The following is a 22813-nucleotide window of genomic DNA, read 5'->3' as shown; positions in this document are numbered from 1 at the left end:
GAACCCTTACCCTAGACCCTGAACCCTTACCCTAGATCCTGAAACCTTACCCCAGACCCTGAACCCTTACCCCAGACTCTGAAGCCTTACCCTAGACCCTGAACCCTTACCCCAGACACTGAATCCTTACCCTAGACACTGAACCCTTAGCCCAGACCCTGAACCCTTACCCTAGAACCTGAACCCTTACCCTAGACCCTGAACCCTTACCCTAGACCCTGAACCCTTACCCCAGACACTGAATCCTTACCCCAGACCCTGAACCCTTACCCCAGACACCGAATCCTTACCCTAGACCATGAACCATTACCCCAGACCCTCAACAATTACCCCAGACACTGAACCATTACCCCAGACACTGAACCCTTACCCTCAACCCTGAACCCTTACCTCAGACACTGAACCCTTACCCGAGACACTGAACCCTTACGCTAGACCCTGAACCCTTACCCCAGACCCTGAACCCTTACCCCAGACCCTGAACCATTACCCTAGACCCTGAACCCTTACCCGAGACCCTGAACCCTTACCCCAGACCCTGAACCCTTACCCCAGAAACTGAACCGTTACCCTAGACACGGAACCCTTGCCCCAGACACTGAAAGCTTACCCCAGACGCTAAACCCTTACCCTAGATCCTAAACCCTTACCCCAGACCCTAAACCTTTGCCCTAGACCCTGAAACCTTTCCCTAGACTCTGAACCCTTACCCTAGACCCTGAAACCTTACCCCAGCCCTTGAAACCTTACCCTAGACCCTGAAACCTTACCCCAGGCCCTGAACGCTTACCCTAGCCCCTGAACCCATACATAAGAACATAAGAACATAAGAAATAGGAGCAGGAGTAGGCCAATCGGCCCCTCGAGCCTGCTCCACCATTCAATAAGATCATGGCTGATCTGATCCTAACCGCCAATCCACTATCACAGAACCATCTCCTGAATCTAACAGAATTAGACACACGAAATAGGAGCAGGATCAGGCTACACGGCCCCAGGGCCCACTCCGCTACCCACAGGGCCATGACCGATCCGAACCTAGACTCATGTCCAAATTCCGGCCCGCTCCCCGTAACCCTTAATTCCCTTTACTTCTAGGAAACTGTCTATTTCTGTTTTAAATTTATGTAATGATGTAGCTTCTACAGCTTTTTGGGGCAGCATATTCCATGGACCTACCACCCTCTGAGTGAAGTAGTTCCTCCTCATCTCAGTTTTGAAAGAGCAGCCCCTTATTCTAAGACTATGCCCCCTAGTTCTAGTTTCACCCATCATCGGGAACATCCTCCCCGCATCCACCCGATCCAACCCCTTCACAATCTTATATGTTTCAATAAGATCGCCTCTCATTCTTCTGAACTCCAATGAGTAGAGTCCCAATCTACTCAACCTCTCCTCATATGTCCATCCCCTCATCACCGGGATTAACCGAGTGAACCTTCTTTGTACTGACTCGAGAGCAAGTATGTCCTTTCTTAAGTATGGACACCAAAACTGTATGCAGTATTGCAGGTGCGGTCTCACCAATACCTTGTACAACTGAAGCAACACCTCCCTATTTTTATATTCTATCCCCCTAGCAATGAAAGCCAACATGCCATTGGCCTTCTTAATCACTTGCTGCACCTGCATACTAACCTTTTGAGTTTCGTGCACCAGGACCCCCAGATCCCTTTGTACTTCAGTACTTTCCAGATTCTTGCCATTAAGATAATAACTTGCTCTACGATTTTTCCTGCCAAAGTGCATAACCTCACACTTTCCCGTATTGTATTCCATCTGCCAAATCTCTGCCCACTTACTTAGCCTGTCTATGTCCCCTTGCAGGTTTTTTATGTCTTCCTCACTCACTACTTTCCAGACCCTGAAACCTTACCCCAGACACTGAACCCGTACCCAAGACCCTGAACCCTTACGCTAGACCGTGAACCGTTACGCTAGACCCTGAACCCTTACCCCAGGCCCTGAACCCTTACCCTAGACCCTGAACCCTTACCCCAGGCCCTGAACCCTTACCCTAGACCCTGAAACCTTACCCCAGACACTGAACCCTTACCCTAGACCCTGAAACCTTACCCCAGACCCTGATCCCTTACCCTACACCCTGAACCCTTATGCTAGACTGTGAGCCGTTACGCTAGACCCTGAACCCTTACCCCAGACCCTGAACCCTTACCCCAGACCCTGAACCCTTACCTTAGACCCTGAACGCTTGCCCTAGACACTGAACCCTTACGCTGGACCCTGAACCCTTACCCCAGAAACTGAAACCTTACCCAAAACACTGAGGGAGTGAAATTGGGTATAGCCCCACTTGGGGCACTAGAATTGGCGGTGCGCAAAATCTATCGCCAGGCGCAACTCATCGCCACCTCGAGCGATATTGGGTTGCATCGCCCCTAAAGGTGATTGCGGCGTAAAATCAGGCGCTGCATGGGACTCCTAAGGTGCTAACCTGGTGACGCTACTCAATATCTGGGCGGCCGGGCACAGCGCAGGTGCTGTCAATAATCAATGACCACAAGACATGCTGGCGCCGGCCTGCTCTTAAAGGGGCGGGTCATTTAGGGTCAGCAGCCACACTCATCGCCCTGTAGGCCTCAAAATCAGCGCTGTGCATTCTGTGGCGTTACAAACTTTGACCAGATGGAGAGGGTGAGGCAGAGAGCGGAGTGCTTTACCGATGGGGCATTGGATGCTTTGGTTGGCGAAGTGGAGCGCCGGCGAGCAGTGCTGTACCCTGACAATGGCAGGAGGCCTCATCAGAACGAGTACCGCAGAGCTTGGAGGGAAGTTTCGCAAATAGTCAAATCCAGCAGCGTGGCGCCCAGGACTCCTGTGCAATGCAGGAAGAAGTTCAACGATCTCACTCGGGTCGTTAGGGTGAGTGGCTTTTTGGCAATCTTCTTCATCCCTCCATCTGCACCTGACTTTATGGCCAGAGGGTGCGCGATGCCCCAATGGCCATCTGTCAGCCAGCACCCATGTCCCTTTCTGGGAACACACACGCACATTCCACTCAGGACATACTGTAAGGGCTGTTCCACCATGGGGGGCATGAGATGACAACTCAGGGCATACTGTAAGGGTTGTTCCACCATGGGGGGCATGAGATGACCACTCAGGGCATACTGTAAGGGCTGTTCCACCATGGGGGGCATGAGATGACAACTCAGGGCAGCATGTTTCATCAATTCCTGTCCTTTCTCCTGCAGGCCAAGCTGGCCAGGAACCGGAGGGAACAGATTCGTACCGGAGGAGGCCCTCCTCAGCTGCAGACACTGAGGGACCTGGAGGAAAGAGTCCACCAGATTGTTGGAGGCCGGATGAGTGGTCCTGTCACCACTGGAGCTGCCGACCCCATTGTGTACAGCGATGGTAAGGTCATCACCTTTTTGAACTGCCTCCTTCCACTTGTTCCCCCCACCAGCATGCTTTTCCACTCTGGACCCAATTCAGAGCATTGCAGCACTCTTGCATCCCTTGCTGCCACCCTGTCCTTTCGCTAAAGCCACTCTTCAACCTCCCTGCTTTCAGATGCTGCATCACCAGCTCGGGAGCCGGGCCATCAAGCTGCCAGGGACACTGACTCCGGAGGCGACGAGCAGGAGGAAGACGGACCATCCGTACCACCCTCAGGCGAGCCAGCCCATCTGCAGACTGGGGATAGTGCTTCCCTGGAGGGGAGCGGGGGGGGTGGCTCTGAGGAGGAACCAGTTGCAGGAACCAGCGGGCTCCAGCAACACAAGGGGGGTAGGGAAGCTCGGGAGCCGTCTCCCCGGAGGGCGAGTCAGGCCACGATGACTACTGCACAGAGCGCAGAAGAGGTGCGTTCCCTCGCAGAAATGAGCGCCCAGGCTCGGCTCAGGCACACTGAGCTGATGGCTGCAGTGGCAAGGATGCCTGAATCCATCGAGACACTGGCAAAGAGTGTGCAAGACTTCGGGGCAGCACAGACGAGGAGTGTACAAGACTTCGGGACAGCACAGGCGAGGAGTGTACAAGACTTCAGGGCAGCACAGGAAAGGAGTGCCCAGGGCTTCGGGGCAGCACAGGAAAGGAGTGCCCAGGGCTTCAGTACGTCACTGGAAAGGACTGTCCAGGGCTTCGGTGCATCACTGGAAAGGACTGTCCAGGGCTTCACCGAAGCACTGGCACCTGCCACGCAAGTGCTGAGTGCTGCCACGCAGTCACTCGCTGGCCTCATGCAGAGGCAGATTGAGGCCACGCAAGCACTGACTGGTGCCACCCTCGATGGATCAGGCAGGATTACACGGGGCCCTTGCAGCACCACAGCAGGCCAGCAATCTGTGGACCAGCCGATTGGTTCGCATGCTGCGGTGCTGCCCCGTCAGAGTGCCACTGTGTCGGCCGACCACGTAGCAGGTGTCCACTCTCAGGATGTCAGCATTCCTCATGCCACCGCTGGCACGTCTCCACTGCAGCTGCCATCACCTGCAGGACAGACTGCTTCCACCCATGCCCAGTTGGAGCAGTCAGCATCCGGGCCCTCCAAGCCCAGAGTCCGTCCAGGCCGTCCCTCAGGGGCATCTGCACTTTCGGACAGTCAGCAGGCGTCCCCCAGCCTTCATGCAGCCACTGGGGTCCCATTACGGTGGAGCTGCAGGGAGGGAAGGGGCCGTTCTCGCAAGAGAAGTAGATCACCATCAAAGGGGAAAGAGTAGAAGGTGCTGCTGAGACGTCTAGAAATCAAGGCCGTGGATGCTGGTCTGAATGTTAGTCATGTTTTGGATAGTCTCCCGGATGTGTGAGCCACTTATGTGTTAGTTTGTTAGTTAAGCTTTCTGGTGCCATTGCTTTGTCATGTTGGAAGAAAGCACATTTTTCAAAATAAACAAATTATTTTATTGACATTGGCCATGTCTGCTATTTACATTCATACTGGCCTTCATAGGCTTTGGGTTATCCGAATGGTTCTAATCCTGGTCTTCGATTGGCACCAAGCATTCCGTCAGAGGGGCCTAGAACCGACTCCTTATCAGCCTCTGACGGACAGCCCTTCCAGTTTCTGGGACCCTCCCGTCTTGGTCCTCCTCCTCCTCCTCCTCCTCCTCCTGCTCCTCCTCTGCTGGTCCTTCAATGTCTGCTGGCATTGGCTGGGTGCGCAGGGTGGCGAGGTTATGGAGCATGCAACAGACAACCATGAAGTGGGAGACTCGCTCTGGTGAGTACTGCAAGGCGCCTCCCGAATGGTCCAAACAGCGGAACCGCTGCTTCAGCACGCCGATTGTGTGCTCCACAATGTTCCTCGTCGCCTGATGGCTGACGTTGTAGTGTTCTTCTGCAGGGGTGCTGGGCGAACGGAGCGGGGTCATCAGCCATGGGCACAGAGGATAGCCCTTGTCACCGAGAAGCCAGCCTTCTGGGTGAGCCGGGGCCTCGAAAAGGTCTGCTACTGAAGTCTGGCGCAGGATGAATGCGTCGTGGCTGCTGCCTGGGAACTGAGCATTGACCGCGAGGATCAGCTGCCGGTGGTCACAGACCAGCTGCACATTCAAGGAGTGGAACCCCTTGCGGTTGCGGAAGTCCTCAGGATTCAAAACAGGTGCCTGCAAAGCCACGTGCGTGCAGTCAATGGCGCCCTGCACCATGGGGAAGTCCGCTATTGCCGCGAAGCCCTCTGCGCGCTCCCGCTGCTTCTCCGGTGTCGCAGTGAAGGAGATGTACTGCCGCCGCCTTTTAAACAGGGCATCTGTTACTTGCTGGATGCAGCTATGCACCACAAACTGGGAGATGTTGGCAATGTCCCCAGTTGCTGCCTGAAAGGAGCCGGTCGCATAGAAATTCAGTGCTACTGTAATCTTGAATGCCACCGACAGAGAGGTCCTGCACCTTATCTGCGGCTGAAGATCTGCCTGAAGCAGGTGGCACAGCTCAGTCACCACCTCCTTTCTGAATCGTAGCCTCCTAAGACACTGCTCCTCCGACATGTTGAGGTAAGAGAACTGCTGCCTGAATACCCTGGCAGCGTAAGGTCTGGTGTGGCGACGTCTGTTGGCCCTCCTCCGTCTGGCCATTCCTGGCCCTCTCTCCCTCCGTCTCTGTGCCCTTTCCAGATGGTCGAGCAGCAGGACGTTCCCCTCCAAAGCAGCCCCCATAATAATAGGTAACAAGGAATTATACAGGGTGTAAAGGCTCACTAGCAGCAGGGTGATGGTCTGAAGGCTGAAGGTCCTCTGGCAGTGCTGGGTCACGAGTGATATGGCTCTCAGAGTGCAACTCTGTAACTCTGTGAAAATCCCAAAGAAGTTGTACTCCCAAAATGGCTGCCGCTTTTTACCAGTGCAGTCCGCTTTAAAGAGCGCCCCCCTAAGCCCGAGAGCAACTGGGGAACGTTCCAGTAAGCTGTCCTTATTAGCGCCAGGCGGAACGAAGGGGCGCACCACTGAATATCCGGTCCGGGGCGCCAGTAAGGCGTTGCACACTGAAATGACGTCATGATCTGCCTGCGCCCGCGAGCGGCCGCTAAGATTTAGCACCGGCACTAAAAGCCACTCAATATGGCAAGAGGCGCTGGGTTCACTGCGCCCGGCCGAAAACGCCCCACTTCTCTGCCTCTTTAGGCGCTAATCGCTGGCGCTGCTAACCAAATTCCTCCCCCTGAACCTTTTCCTCAGACCCTGAAGCCATAGCCCAGACACTTAACACTTACCTTAGACCCTGAACCCTTACCATAGACACTGAACCCTTACCCTAGACCCTGAACCCCTACCCCAGTCCCTGACCCCTTACCCTAGACCATAAACAATTACCCTAGACCCTGAAACATTACCCTAGACCCTGAACCCTTACCCCAGACCCTGAACCCTTACCCTAGACCCTTACCCTAGATACTGAACCCTTACCCCAGACCCGAAACCCTTACCCTAGACCCTGAACCCTTCCCCTTGACCCTGAACCCTTACCCTAGACCCGGAACCGTTACCCTAGACACTGAATCCTTACCCTAGACACTGAACCATTACCCCAGACCCTGAACCCTTACCCCAGACCCTGAACCCTTGCCCCAGACCCTGAACCCTTACCTTAGACCCTGAACCCTTACTCTAGACCCAGAACTCTTACCCCGACCCTGAACCCTTACCCCAGACCCTGAACCCTTACCTTAGACCCTGAACCCTTACCCTAGACACTGAACCCTTATCCTAGACCCTGAACACATACCCCAGACCCAGAACCCTTACCCCAGACACTGAACCCTTACACTAGACCCTGAGCCCTTACCCTAGACCCTGAACGCTTACCCCAGACACTGAACCCTTACCCCAGATGCTGAACCCTTACCGCAGACCCTGAACCCTCACCCCAGACCCTGAACGCTTACCCTAGACCCTGAACCCTTACCCTAGACCCTGAAACCTTACCCTAGACCCTGAATCCTTACCCTAGACACGGAACCCTTACCCTATGTAATGATATCAGCAAATAGTGATGGTATTTGCCTGTTTGATTATGATGCCTTACCAGCATGTTTGTCTGATTGATTACTTATGCCTGACCAGCAGAGGGCATGTGACAGAGGCAGAGTTTAGTTTAGTTTTGCTTTCGCTTTAGATGGATCACTAGCATGGTGTCTCCTGTGATGCAGTTAATTTACAGAACAAGCTTTAGATTAAAAGACATTCTCTTTCATAAATTTCTCGTCATTGAACCCACAAAGAAGTCAATACACCCTAGACCCTGAACCCTTACCCCAGGCCCTGAACGCTTACCCTAGACCCTGAATCCTTATCCTAGACCCTGAAAAATTACCCTAGACCCTGAACGCTTACCCCAGACCCTGAACCCTTACCCCAGACACTGAATCCCTACCCTAGACATTGAACACTTACCTAGACCCTCAAACCTTAACCCAGACCCTGAAACCTTACCCTAGACCCTGAACCCCTACCCCAGACCCTGAACCTTTACCCCAGACCCTGAACGCTTACCCCAGACCCTGAATGCTTACCCTAGACCCTGAACCCTTACCCCAGACCCTGAACCCTTACCCCAGACCCTGAACCCTTACACCAGACACTGAATACTTACCCTAGACCCTGAACCCTTACCCCAGACCCTGAACCCTTACCCTAGATGCTGAAACCTTAACCCAGGCCATGAAACATTACCCTAGACACTGAAACCTTACCCCAGACCCTGAAACCAAACCCCAGACCCTGAACCCTTACCCCAGACACTGAACCCTTACCCTCGACCCTGAACCATTACCTCAGACACTGAACCCTTACCCCAGACACTGAACCCTTACCCTAGACCCTGAAACCTTACCCCAGACCCTGAACCCTTACCCCAGACTCTGAAGCCTTACCCTAGACCCTGAACCCTTACCCCAGACACTGAATCCTTACCCCAGACCCTGAACCCTTACCCCAGACACCGAATCCTTACCCTAGACCATGAACCATTACCCCAGACCCTCAACAATTACCCCAGACACTGAACCATTACCCCAGACACTGAACCCTTACCCTCAACCCTGAACCCTTACCTCAGACACTGAACCCTTACCCGAGACACTGAACCCTTACGCTAGACCCTGAACCCTTACCCCAGACCCTGAACCCTTAACATAGACCCTGAACCCTTACCCTAGACCCTGAACCCTTACCCCAGACCCTGAACCCTTACTCTAGACCCTGAACCCTTACCCCAGAAGCTGAAACATTACCCTAGACCCTGAACCCTTACCCCAGACCTGAAACATTACCCCAGATCCTGAACCCTCACCCCAGACCCTGAAACTTTATCTTAGACCCTGAACACTTACCCCAGACAGGGAACTCTTATCCTAGACCCTGAACCCTTACCCTAGACAGTGAACCCTTACCCCAGACACTGAACCCTTACCCTAGACCCTGAAAACATACCCTAGACACTGAACTCTTAACCTAGACCCTGAACCCTTACCCTAGACAATACAATACAATACAAATCGCTTTATTGGCATGATAAGGTACATCTTATGTTGCCAAAGCATCAAAATACATTTATGGTTGAACACATAAACGCGGTTCCATTCATACAGTGTATAAACAGGTATATCCCTGAGTTTATAAATATATTTTCGCCTTGTTTATATATACTCTTGTCTTAGTTTACTGGTTGTCCCTCTGTTCATGGCAAGCTGTAACATAGTGTGCCGCCAGTGTTACACAGCTTCTCTCCTCCCCCAGTAGGAATGGGAGTTTTTGGTTGTCAGTCAGATTTCTGAATTCAGGGCATATTTGTGAGAATTTTTGATAGAAATTCTCTCTGATGCCCTGATATTTTCCACAGGCTGTGAGGAAGTGCATCTCTGTCTCAACTACTCCCTGACTGCAGTGAGAGCATATCCTGTCTTCTCTTGGCAGCCTGGTCTGCCTGTGTCTGCCTTTTTCGATCGCTAGGCTATGTTCGCTAAGTCTGTACCTTGTCAAGGTTCTTCTCAGTTTGTTATCCTTTACCATGGTCAGGTAATCAGCTATGTTGTATTGTCTGTTTAGGGCCAAGTAGCAATTGAGTTTGCTTTGGGTTTTTGTTGTTTCTGCCCAATATGACAGATATTTTTCCTTTTGCTTAGCGACGATTGTGTTGGGTCGAATTCTTTGTGTTACCCTGTCACTGTCCTGGGGCTGGTTATTGTTAGTATTGTTATTAGTTACTTTATTGAGTCCCAGGACTAGTTGACTGAGGGTATTCTTCTTTATGGTCAGCTCTTGGCATTTCAGGGCGTCGTAGTGATAGCATTGGGGGTTGCTCATTTGTAGGTGATTCCAAAATTTGGTGGCTCTTTTTTGGATAGTGATTATTAATGGGTATTGGCCTAGTTCCGCCCTGCATGCGTTGTTTACTGTTTTCCTTTGAGTCCGGAGGATACTTTTACAGAATTCCGCATGTAGGATCTCAATTGGGTGTTTGTCCCATTTTGCAAAATCTTGTTGTGTTAGTGGTCCCCAGACCTCACTGCCACAGAGTGCAATTGGTTCAATTACTGATTTGAAAATTTTGAGCCAAATGCTAATTGGGATTTCTATTTGGATTGATTTTTTGATGGCATAGAAAGCCCTTCTTGCTTTCTCTTTCAGTTCATTCACAGCCAGTTTGAAGTTTCCCGTAGAACTGATTTTTAAGCCCAAGTATGTGTAGTGAGTGGTTTGTTCAATTTTGGTTGTTCCTACTGTGAAATTTATTGTGGGTCCATGTTGTTTGGATCTTTGCTGGAACACAAGGACTTTGGTTTTTTGGGGATTTATTGTCAGGGCCCAAGTCTGGCAGTACGACTCCAGCAGGTCCAGGTTCTGCTGTAGACCCTCCTTAGTTGGTGACAGCAGAACCAGGTCGTCGGCATAGAGGAGGAATTTAACCTTGGATTCATATGAATCCTTACGCTAGACCCTGAACCCTTACCCTAAACCCTGAACACTTACCCCAGACCCTGAACCCTTACCCCAGACACCGAATCCTTACTCTAGACCATGAACCCTTACCCCAGACACTGAACAATTACCCCAGACACTGAACCGTTACCCCAGACACTGAACCATTACCCTCAACCCTGAACCCTTACCTCAGACACTGAACCCTTACCCGAGACACTGAACCCTTACGCTAGACCCTGAACCCTTACCCCAGACCCTGAACCCTTACCCTAGAGACTGAACCCTTACCCCAGACCCTGAAACCTTACCCTAGACCCTGAACAATTACCCTAGACCCTGAACCCTTACACCAGACCCTGAACCCTTGCTCTAGACCCTGAACCCTTACCCTAGACCCTGAACCATTACCTAGACCCTGAACCCTTACCCTAGACCCTGAACCCTTACCCCAGACCCTGAACCCTTACCCTAGACCCTGAACCCTTACCCCAGACCCTGAGCCCTTACCCCAGACCCTCAACAATTACCCCAGACCCTGAACAATTACCCCAGACCCTGAAACCTTACCCTAGACACTGAACCCTTAGCCCAGACCCTGAACCCTTACCCTAGACCCTGAACCCTTACCCTAGACCCTGAACCCTTACCCCAGACCCTGAACCCTTACCCTAGACCCTGAACCCTTACCCTAGACCCTGAACCCTTACCCTAGACCCTGAAACCTTACCCCAGACCCTGAACCCTTACCCTAGACCCTGAACCCTTACCCCAGATCCTGGATCCTTACCCCAGACACTGAACCCTTACCATAGACACTGAACCCTTACCCCAGACCCTGAACCCTTACCCTAGACACTGAAACCTTACCCCAGACCCTGATACCTTACCCCAGAACCTGAATAATTACCTCAGACACTGAACCCTTACCCCAGACCCTGAACACTTAACACAGACCCTGAACAATTACCCCAGAAACGGAACCCTTACCCCAGACACTGAACCCTTACCCTAGACCCTGAACCCTTACCCTAGACCCTTAACCCTTACCCTAGACACTGAACCCTTACCCCAGACCCTGAACCCTTACCCTAGACACTGAACCCTTATCTTAGACCCTGAACACATACCCCAGACCCAGAACCCCTACCCCAGACACTGAACCCTTACACTAGACCCTGAGCCCTTACCCTAGACCCTGAACACTTACCCCAGACACTGAACCCTTACCCCAGATGCTGAACCCTTACCGCAGACTCTGAAGCCTCACCCCAGACCCTGAACCTTTATCCTAGACCCTGAACCATTAGCCTAGACCCTGAACCCTTACCCTAGACCCTGAACGCTTACCCTAGACCCTGAACCCTTACCCTAGACCCTGAAACCTTACCCTAGACCCTGAATCCTTACCCTAGACACGGAACCCTTACCCTATGTAATGATATCAGCAAATAGTGATGGTATTTGCCTGTTTGATTATGATGCCTTACCAGCATGTTTGTCTGATTGATTACTTATGCCTGACCAGCAGAGGGCATGTGACAGAGGCAGAGTTTAGTTTAGTTTTGCTTTCGCTTTAGATGGATCACTAGCATGGTGTCTCCTGTGATGCAGTTAATTTACAGAACAAGCTTTAGATTAAAAGACATTCTCTTTCATAAATGTCTCGTCATTGAACCCTCAAGGAAATCAATACACCCTAGACCCTGAATCCTTATCCTAGACCCTGAAAAATTACCCTAGACACTGAACGCTTACCCCAGACCCTGAACCCTTACCCCAGACCCTGAACCCTTACACCAGACACTGAATCCTTACCCTAGACCCTGAACCCTTACCCCAGACCCTGAACCCTTACCCTAGATGCTGAGACCTTAACCCAGGCCATGAAACATTACCCTAGACACTGAAACCTTACCCCAGACCCTGAAACCAAACCCCAGAACCTGAACCCTTACCCCAGACACTGAACCCTTACCCTCGACCCTGAACCATTAGCTCAGACACTGAACCCTTACCCCAGACACTGAACCCTTACCCTAGACCCTGAAACCTTACCCCAGACCCTGAACCCTTACCCCAGACTCTGAAGCCTTACCCTAGACCCTGAACCCTTACCCCAGACACTGAATCCTTACCCCAGACCCTGAACCCTTACCCCGGACACCGAATCCTTACCCTAGACCATGAACCATTACCCCAGACCCTGAACACTTACCCCAGACACTGAACCATTACCCCAGACACTGAACCCTTACCCTCAACCCTGAAACCTTACCTCAGACACTGAACCCTTACCCGAGACACTGAAACCTTACGCTAGACCCTGAACCCTTACCCCAGACCCTGAACCCTTACCATAGACCCTGAACCCTTACCCTAGACCCTGAACCCTTACCCCAGACCCTGAACCCTTACTCTAGACCCTGAACCCTTACCCCAGAAGCTGAAACATTACCCCAGATCCTGAACCCTCACCCCAGACCCTGAAACTTTACCTTAGACCCTGAACACTTACCCCAGACAGTGAACCCTTATCCTAGACCCTGAACCCTTACCCTAGACAGTGAAACCTTACCCCAGACACTGAACCATTACCCTAGTCCCTGAAAACATACCCTAGACACTGAACTCTTAACCTAGACCCTGAACCCTTACCCTAGACACTGAATCCTTACCCTAGACCCTGAACCCTTACCCTAAACCCTGAACACTTACCCCAGACCCTGAACCCTTACCCCAGACACCGAATCCTTACCCTAGACCATGAACCCTTACCCTAGACCCTGAACCATTACCTTAGACCCTGAACACTTACCCCAGACAGTGAACCCTTATCCTAGACCCTGAACACTTACCCCAGACAGTGAACCCTTATCCTAGACCCTGAACACTTACCCTAGACAGTGAAACCTTACCCCAGACACTGAACCCTTACCCTAGACCCTGAAAACATACCCTAGAGACTGAACTCTTAACCTAGACCCTGAACCATTACCCTCAACCCTGAACTCTTACCTCAGACACTGAACCCTTACCTGAGACACTGAACCCTTACGCTAGACCCTGAACCCTTACCCCAGACCCTGAACCCTTACCCTAGAGACTGAACCCTTACCCCAGACCCTGAAACCTTACCCTAGACCCTGAACCCTTACCCTAGACCCTGAACCCTTACCCCAGACCCTGAACCCTTGCTCTAGACCCTGAACCCTTACCCTAGACCCTGAACCATTACCTAGACCCTAAACCCTTACCCCAGACCCTGAACCTTTACCCTAGACCCTGAACCCTTACCCTAGACCCTGAGCCCTTACCCCAGACCCTGAACCCTTACCCTAGACCCTGAACCCTTACCCTAGACCTTGAACCCTTACCCCAGACACTGAACCCTTACCCCAGACCCTGAACCCTTACCCCAGACCCTGAACCCTTACCCTAGACACTGACCCCTTAGCCCAGACCCTGAACCCTTACCCTAGACCCTGAACCCTTACCCTAGACCCTGAACCCTTACCCTAGACCCTGAACCCCTACCCCAGACCCTGAACCCTTACCCTAGACCCTGAACCCTTACCCCAGACCCTGAACCCTTACCCTAGACCCTGAACCCTTACCCCAGATCCTGGATCCTTACCCCAGACACTGAACCCTTACCTTAGACACTGAACCCTTACCCCAGACCCTGAACCCTTACCCTAGACACTGAAACCTTACCCCAGACCCTGATACCTTACCCCAGAACCTGAACAATTACCCCAGACAGTGAACCCTTACCCCAGACCCTGAACACTTAACACAGACCCTGAACAATTACCCCAGAAACGGAACCCTTACCCCAGACACTGAACCCTTACCCTAGACCCTGAACCCTTACCCTAGACCCTGAACCCTTACCCTAGACACTGAACCCTTACCCCAGACCCTGAACCCTTACCCCAGACCCTGAACAATTACCCCAGACACTGAACCTTTACCCCAGACCCTGAACAATTACCCCAGACACTGAACCCTTACCCCAGACACTGAACCCTTACCGTTGACCCTGAACCCTTACCCTAGACACTGAACCCTTACCCTAGACCCTGAACACTTACGCCAGAACCTGAACGCCTACCCTAGACCCTAAACCCTAATCCCAGATCTGAAACATTACCCCAGACCCTGATACCTTACCCCAGACCCTGAACCCTTACCCCAGACACCGAATCCTTACCCTAGACCATGAACCATTACCCCAGACCCTCAACAATTACCCCAGACACTGAACCCTTACCCCAGACACTGAACCCTTACCCTAGACCCTGAACCCTAATCCCAGATCTGAAACATTACCCCAGACCCTGATACCTTACCCCAGACACCGAATCCTTACCCCAGACCCTGAACCCTTACCCCAGACACCGAATCCTTACCCTAGACCATGAACCATTACCCCAGACCCTCAACAATTACCCCAGACACTGAACCATTACCCCAGACACTGAACCCTTACCCTCAACCCTGAACCCTTACCTCAGACACTGAACCCTTACCCCAGACCCTGAACGCTTACCCCAGACCCTGAATGCTTACCCTAGACCCTGAACCTTTACCCTAGACCCTGAACCCTTACCCCAGACCCTGAACCCTTACCCTAGATGCTGAAACCTTAACCCAGGCCATGAAACATTACCCTAGACACTGAAACCTTACCCCAGACCCTGAAACCAAACCCCAGACCCTGAACCCTTACCCCAGACACTGAACCCTTACCCTCGACCCTGAACCATTACCTCAGACACTGAACCCTTACCCCAGACACTGAACCCTTACCTTGACTCTGAAACCTTACCCCAGACCCTGAACCCTTACCCCAGACTCTGAAGCCTTACCCTAGACCCTGAACCCTTACCCCAGACACTGAATCCTTACCCCAGACCCTGAACCCTTACCCCAGACACCGAATCCTTACCCTAGACCATGAACCATTACCCCAGACCCTCAACAATTACCCCAGACACTGAACCATTACCCCAGACACTGAACCCTTACCCTCAACCCTGAACCCTTACCTCAGACACTGAACCCTTACCCGAGACACTGAACCCTTACGCTAGACCCTGAACCCTTACCCCAGACCCTGAACCCTTAACATAGACCCTGAACCCTTACCCTAGACCCTGAACCCTTACCCCAGACCCTGAACCCTTACTCTAGACCCTGAACCCTTACCCCAGAAGCTGAAACATTACCCTAGACCCTGAACCCTTACCCCAGAAGCTGAAACATTACCCTAGACCCTGAACCCTTACCCCAGACCTGAAACATTACCCCAGATCCTGAACCCTCACCCCAGACCCTGAAACTTTATCTTAGACCCTGAACACTTACCCCAGACAGGGAACCCTTATCCTAGACCCTGAACCCTTACCCGAGACAGTGAACCCTTACCCCAGACACTGAACCCTTACCCTAGACCCTGAAAACATACCCTAGACACTGAACTCTTAACCTAGACCCTGAACCCTTACCCTAGACACTGAATCCTTACGCTAGACCCTGAAACCTTACCCTAAACCCTGAACACTTACCCCAGACCGTGAACCCTTACCCCAGACACCGAATCCTTACTCTAGACCATGAACCCTTACCCCAGACACTGAACAATTACCCCAGACACGGAACCATTACCCCAGACACTGAACCTTTACCCTCAACCCTGAACCATTACCTCAGACACTGAAACCTTACCCGAGACACTGAACCCTTACGCTAGACCCTGAACCCTTACCCCAGACCCTGAACCCTTACCCTAGAGACTGAACCCTTACCCCAGACCCTGACACCTTACCCTAGACCCTGAACCCTTACCCTAGACCCTGAACCCTTACCCCAGACCCTGAACCCTTACCCTAGACGCTGAACCCTTACCCTAGACCCTGAACCCTTACCCCAGACCCTGAATCCTTACCCCAGACCCTGAACCCTTACCCCAGACCCTCAACAATTACCCCAGACCCTGAACAATTACCCCAGACCCTGAAACCTTACCCTAGACACTGAACCCTTAGCCCAGACCCTGAACCCTTACCCTAGACCCTGAACCCTTACCCCAGACACTGAACCCTTACCCCAGACCCTGAACCCTTACCCCAGACCCTCAACAATTACCCCAGACCCTGAACAATTACCCCAGACCCTGAAACCTTACCCTAGACACTGAACCCTTAGCCCAGACCCTGAACCCTTACCCTAGACCCTGAACCCTTACCCTAGACCCTGAACCCTTACCCCAGACCCTGAACCCTTACCCTAGACCCTGAACACTTAACACAGACCCTGAACAATTACCCCAGAAACGGAACCCTTACCCCAGACACTGAACCCTTACCCTAGACCCTGAACCCTTACCCTAGACCCTTAACCCTTACCCTAGACACTGAACCCTTACCCCAGACCCTGAACCCTTACCCTAGACACTGAACCCTTATCTTAGACCCTGAACACATACCCCAGACCCAGAACCCCTACCCCAGACACTGAACCCTTACACTAGACCCTGAGCCCTTACCCTAGACCCTGAACCCTTACCCCAGACACTGAATCCTTACCCCAGACCCTGAACCCTTACCCCGGACACCGAATCCTTACCCTAGACCATGAACCATTACCCCAGACCCTGAACACTTACCCCAGACACTGAACCGTTACCCCAGACACTGAACCCTTACCCTCAACCCTGAAACCTTACCTCAGACACTGAACCCTTACCCGAGACACTGAACCCTTACGCTAGACCCTGAACCCTTACCCCAGACCCTGAACCCTTACCCTAGACACTGAACCCTTACCCCAGACCCTGAACCCTTACCATAGACCCTGAACCCTTACCCTAGACCCTGAACCCTTACCCCAGACCCTGAACCCTTACTCTAGACCCTGAAACCTTACCCCAGAAGCTGAAACATTACCCCAGACCCTGAACCCTCACCCCAGACCCTGAAACTTTACCTTAGACCCTGAACACTTACCCCAGACAGTGAACCCTTATCCTAGACCCTGAACCCTTACCCTAGACAGTGAAACCTTACCCCAGACACTGAACCATTACCCTAGTCCCTGAAAACATACCCTAGACACTGAACTCTTAACCTAGACCCTGAACCCTTACCCTAGACACTGAATCCTTACCCTAGACCCTGAACCCTTACCCTAAACCCTGAACACTTACCCCAGACCCTGAACCATTACCCCAGACATTGAATCCTTACCCTAGACCATGAACCCTTACCCTAGACCCTGAACCATTACCTTAGACCCTGAACACTTACCCCAGACAGTGAACCCTTATCCTAGACCCTGAACACTTACCCTAGACAGTGAAACCTTACCCCAGACACTGAACCCTTACCCTAGACCCTGAAAACATACCCTAGACACTGAACTCTTAACCTAGACCCTGAACCCTTACCCTCAACCCTGAACTCTTACCTCAGACACTGAACCCTTACCTGAGACACTGAACCCTTACGCTAGACCCTGAACCCTTACCCCAGACCCTGAACCCTTACCCTAGAGACTGAACCCTTACCCCAGACCCTGAATCCTTACCCTAGACCCTGAACCCTTACCCTAGACCCTGAACCCTTACCCCAGACCCTGAACCCTTGCTCTAGACCCTGAACCCTTACCCTAGACCCTGAACCATTACCTAGACCCTAAACCCTTACCCCAGACCCTGAACCTTTACCCTAGACCCTGAACCCTTACCCTAGACCCTGAGCCCTTACCCCAGACCCTGAACCCTTACCCTAGACCCTGAACCCTTACCCTAGACCTTGAACCCTTACCCCAGACACTGAACCCTTACCCCAGACCCTGAACCCTTACCCCAGACCCTCAACAATTACCCCAGACCCTGAACAATTACCCCAGACCCTGAACCCTTACCCTAGACACTGAACCCTTAGCCCAGACCCTGAACCCTTACCCTAGACCCTGAACCCTTACCCTAGACCCTGAACCCTTACTCTAGACCCTGAACCCCTACCCCAGACCCTGAACCCTTACCCTAGACCCTGAACCCTTACCCCAGATCCTGGATCCTTACCCCAGACACTGAACCCTTACCTTAGACACTGAACCCTTACCCCAGACCCTGAACCCTTACCCTAGACACTGAAACCTTACCCCAGACCCTGATACCTTACCCCAGAACCTGAACAATTACCCCAGACACTGAACCCTTACCCCAGACCCTGAACACTTAACACAGACCCTGAACAATTACCCCAGAAACGGAACCCTTACCCCAGACACTGAACCCTTACCCTAGACCTTGAACCCTTACCCTAGACCCTGAACTCTTACCCTAGACACTGAACCCTTACCCCAGACCCTGAACCCTTACCCCAGACCCTGAACAATTACCCCAGACACTGAACCTTTACCCCAGACCCTGAACAATTACCCCAGACACTGAACCCTTACCCCAGACACTGAACCCTTACCCCAGACCCTGAACCCTTACCGTTGACCCTGAACCCTTACCCTAGACACTGAACCCTTACCCTAGACCCTGAACACTTACGCCAGAACCTGAACCCCTACCCTAGACCCTAAACCCTAATCCCAGATCTGAAACATTACCCCAGACCCTGATACCTTACCCCAGAACCTGAACAATTACCCCAGACACTGAATCCATACCCCAGTCCCTGAACCCTTCCCCTAGAACCTGAACCCTTACCCCAGACCATGAACCCTTACCCTAGACCCTGAACCCTCACCCTAGACACTGAACACTGACCCCAGACACTGAACCATTACACTAGACCCTGAAACCTTACCCCAGAGTCTAAACACTTACTATGGACCCTGAACCCTTACCCTACACGCAGAACTCTTACCGCCACACACTGAACCCTTACCCCAGACACTGACCACTTACTCCAGACCCTGAAACCTTACCCCAGACCCTGAAACCTTACCCCAGACTCTGAAACCTTACCCCAGACCCTGAACAATTACCACAGACACTGAACCCTTACCACAGACACAAAAAACTTACCCCAGACCCTGAACAATTACTCCAGACACTGAACCCATAACGCAGACACTGATCCCTTACCCTGACCCCAGACACTGAACCCTTTCCCCAGACACTGAACCCTGATCCCAGACCCTGAACCCTTACCCCAGACCCTGAACCCTTATCCCAGACACTGAAACCTTACCCCAGACACTGAACCCTTACCCTAGACCCTGAAACCTTACCCTAGACCCTGAACACTTACCCCTGACCCTGAACCCTCACCCTAGACCCTGAAACTTTACCCTAGACCCTGAACACTTACCCCTGACAATGAACCATTACCCTAGACCCTGAACACTTACCCCAGACCCTGAACCCTCACCCTAGACACTGAACCCTTACCCTAGAACCTGAACCCTTACCCTAGACCCTGAAACCTTACCCCAGAAGCTGAAACATTACCCCAGACCCTCAACCCTCACCCCAGACCCTGAAACTTTACCTTAGACCCTGAACACTTACCCCAGATCTGAAACATTACCCCAGACCCTCAACCCTCACCCCAGACCCTGAAACTTTACCTTAGACCCTGAACACTTACCCCAGACAGTGAACCCTTATCCAAGACCCTGAACCCTTACCCTAGACCCTGAAAACATACCCTAGACACTGAACTCTTAACCTAGACCCGGAAACCTTACCCTAGACACTGAATCCTTACCCTAGACCCTGAACCCTTACCCTAAACCCTGAACACTTACCCCAGACCCTGAACCCTTACCCCAGACACCGAACCCTTACCCTAGACACTAAACCTTTTCCCCAGACCCTGAACCCTTACCCCAGACACTGAACCCTTGCCCTAGACCCTGACCCATTTCCCTAGACCCTGAACCCTTACCCCAGACCCTGAATGCTTAACCTAAACCCTGAATGAGATGAAAGCAGTACCACAGATGGTGTCACCCCGGATCCAGAGGTGGGCAGTGACGTTGAGAGCATATGAGTATGTCATCGTTTACAAGGCGGGCAAGTACCATGGGAACGCAGATGCCTTGAGCCATCTTCCACTACCAGGTACACCTATCCGTGCAGCTCCAGAGGACAGAGTTTTGATGTTGGAGGACATGGATACGGCAATTGTGACCGCAGAACAAGTAAGGACATGGACAGGTAAAGATCCAGTACTGTCTAGAGTCCGAGAATATGTAATGAGGAGTTGGCCACAACATCTGGAAGGGACTGATTTCACACCTTACAGTGTCAGGAAGACAGAGCTGAGTGTGCAAGATGGTTGCGTGTTGTGGGGAGCTTGAGTGATTATTCCACAGCCAGCACGACAGTCTATCATAGGGCAACTACATCAGTGTCATCCTGGGGTCTCGCGTATGATAGCCTTGGCTAGGAGTTACTTGTGGTGGCCAAAGCTAGATGAGGAGATAGAAAATCTAATCAAGACATGCAGCACTTGTCAAGTACACAGGAAGGCACCAGCAGCGGCTCCACTCCACCCCTGGGAGTGGCCGGATAAACCATGGAGAAGATTACATGTAGATTATGCGGGTCCATTTATGGGAAAGATGTTCCTCATAATCATTGATGCACATTCTAAATGGATGGATGTGTATCCTGTAAAGTCTGCTTCATCTACTGTTACTATAGACTGCCTGCGTAGGAGTTTTAGTAATCAAGGATACCGGAGATCATAGTAAGTGACAATGCCACGTGTTTTGTGAGTACAGAAACAAAAGAGTTCATGAGAAACAATGGCATAGTGCACGTGACTTCAGCTCCATATCATCCGTCGTCAAATGGACTTGCGGAGAGAGCCGTACAAACATTTAAGGAGATGATGAAAAAAAGTGTGGAAGGGAGTTTGGCAGTAAAGGTGTCACGGGTTCTGTTCAGCTACAGAATAACACCTCAATCTACCACAGGACTCTCTCCTGCTGAATTGTTGTTAGGACGTCGACTACGCTCCACTCTTGACCTGGTTCACCCAGATCTAAAAAGGAAGGTGGAAAACCGACAAATCAAACAAAAGGAGAACCATGACAGAAGGACAAAGAGCCGCAGTTTTGGAGAAAGAGATGCGGTCCTTATCAGGAATTTCAGTTATGGTCCAAAATGGATTCCTGGCATCATAGACTCAATGACCGGTCCAGTTTCATATACGGTCATGGTGGGAACTGGTCAGGTAGTACGCAGACATGTGGATCAGATATTGACCAGACAAAGGGAAATCGAACTGGAGGTTCCAGAGGAAATGTTGGAGGACAAGTTGGTCCCCAGTTATCCAAATGCATTGGTGGTACCAACACCACGAACAGAGCCAGTTATACCTGGACCCCTTCATCAAGAGGAAACCTTCTGTAATGAAATCTGTTTGTCTTGATCCTGTATTCGTTTTGCACTCATGTATATTACCCTTCCCCACTGTGTATAGTTTCACTTCCTCTTTCCCGACTAACCTGGGAGGTTCCAGGTCTTGGCTCTTGGCTCCGCCCCTGACTTCTCTTACATAAAGATCCCAGGATCTGTATGACTCATTCCTGTGAACCAGTCGGCGTGTTGAGATGTTAGCTCTGATCTTAGTGATTAAAAGCCAACTTGTTTAAGTCTATAACTTCTAGTTTTGTGGTTATTGAAGGCCCATCAATTTTAATCACTAAAGAATACTAGGATGGATCGACTCCTAAAACGAGAGCGTCTGGACTTGGGTCCACATTCTGCTGAAGCATCAAATCAATTTGGACACTGGCTCAAATGCTTCGAACTCTTCGCGGGGGCCTCATCCGCTAGCGAGGCAGATAAACTGAGTCTACTGACTACTCGCATAAGTCATCGGATTTATTCGTTCATCCGGGACGCCACCTCTTACGCGGAGGCCATCACTATCCTGAAAGCCCAATACCAGAGGCCGGTAAACGAAGTGTACGCCAGACATCTGCTGGCTACACGCAGGCAGCGACCAGAGGAATCAATGGACGATTTCTTACAGGGCCTAAAGGACCTGGTCCGGGACTGTAGCTGCAAGGCCGTGACGGCCAACGCGTACTCTGACGAATTGGTCCGCGATTCCTTCATCACGGGCCTCAAATCGAATTATATCCGGCAGAGACTGCTGGAGAAGGAGGTCCTGGACTTAAAAAAGGCAGTGGCTACTGCGCGATCGCTGGACGTGGCCCAGAAAAGCTCTGACTCTTATTCTTCCGGCCATGCGGCCCTCACCGCCTCGTGCATGCTGAGGGGGCCGCCATCTTGGAATCAGCCATCTTCCCCATCCAGGTCTCAGACCAGCTCTACGCCGCCGGAGTCCCCACACAGAAGTTCACCCAGGAGTCCTACTACAGCGGCAATGTCTCGAGGCCCAAAATGCTACTTCTGCGGCCAGGCCAAGCACCCCAGACAACGATGC

This window comes from Somniosus microcephalus, chromosome 34 (genome assembly GCF_052327205.1).
Source record: "Somniosus microcephalus isolate GS21.2 chromosome 34, FLI_Smic_1.0, whole genome shotgun sequence".
Taxonomy (NCBI): Eukaryota; Metazoa; Chordata; class Chondrichthyes; order Squaliformes; family Somniosidae; genus Somniosus; species Somniosus microcephalus.
Note: the sequence above shows the minus strand (reverse complement) of the source record.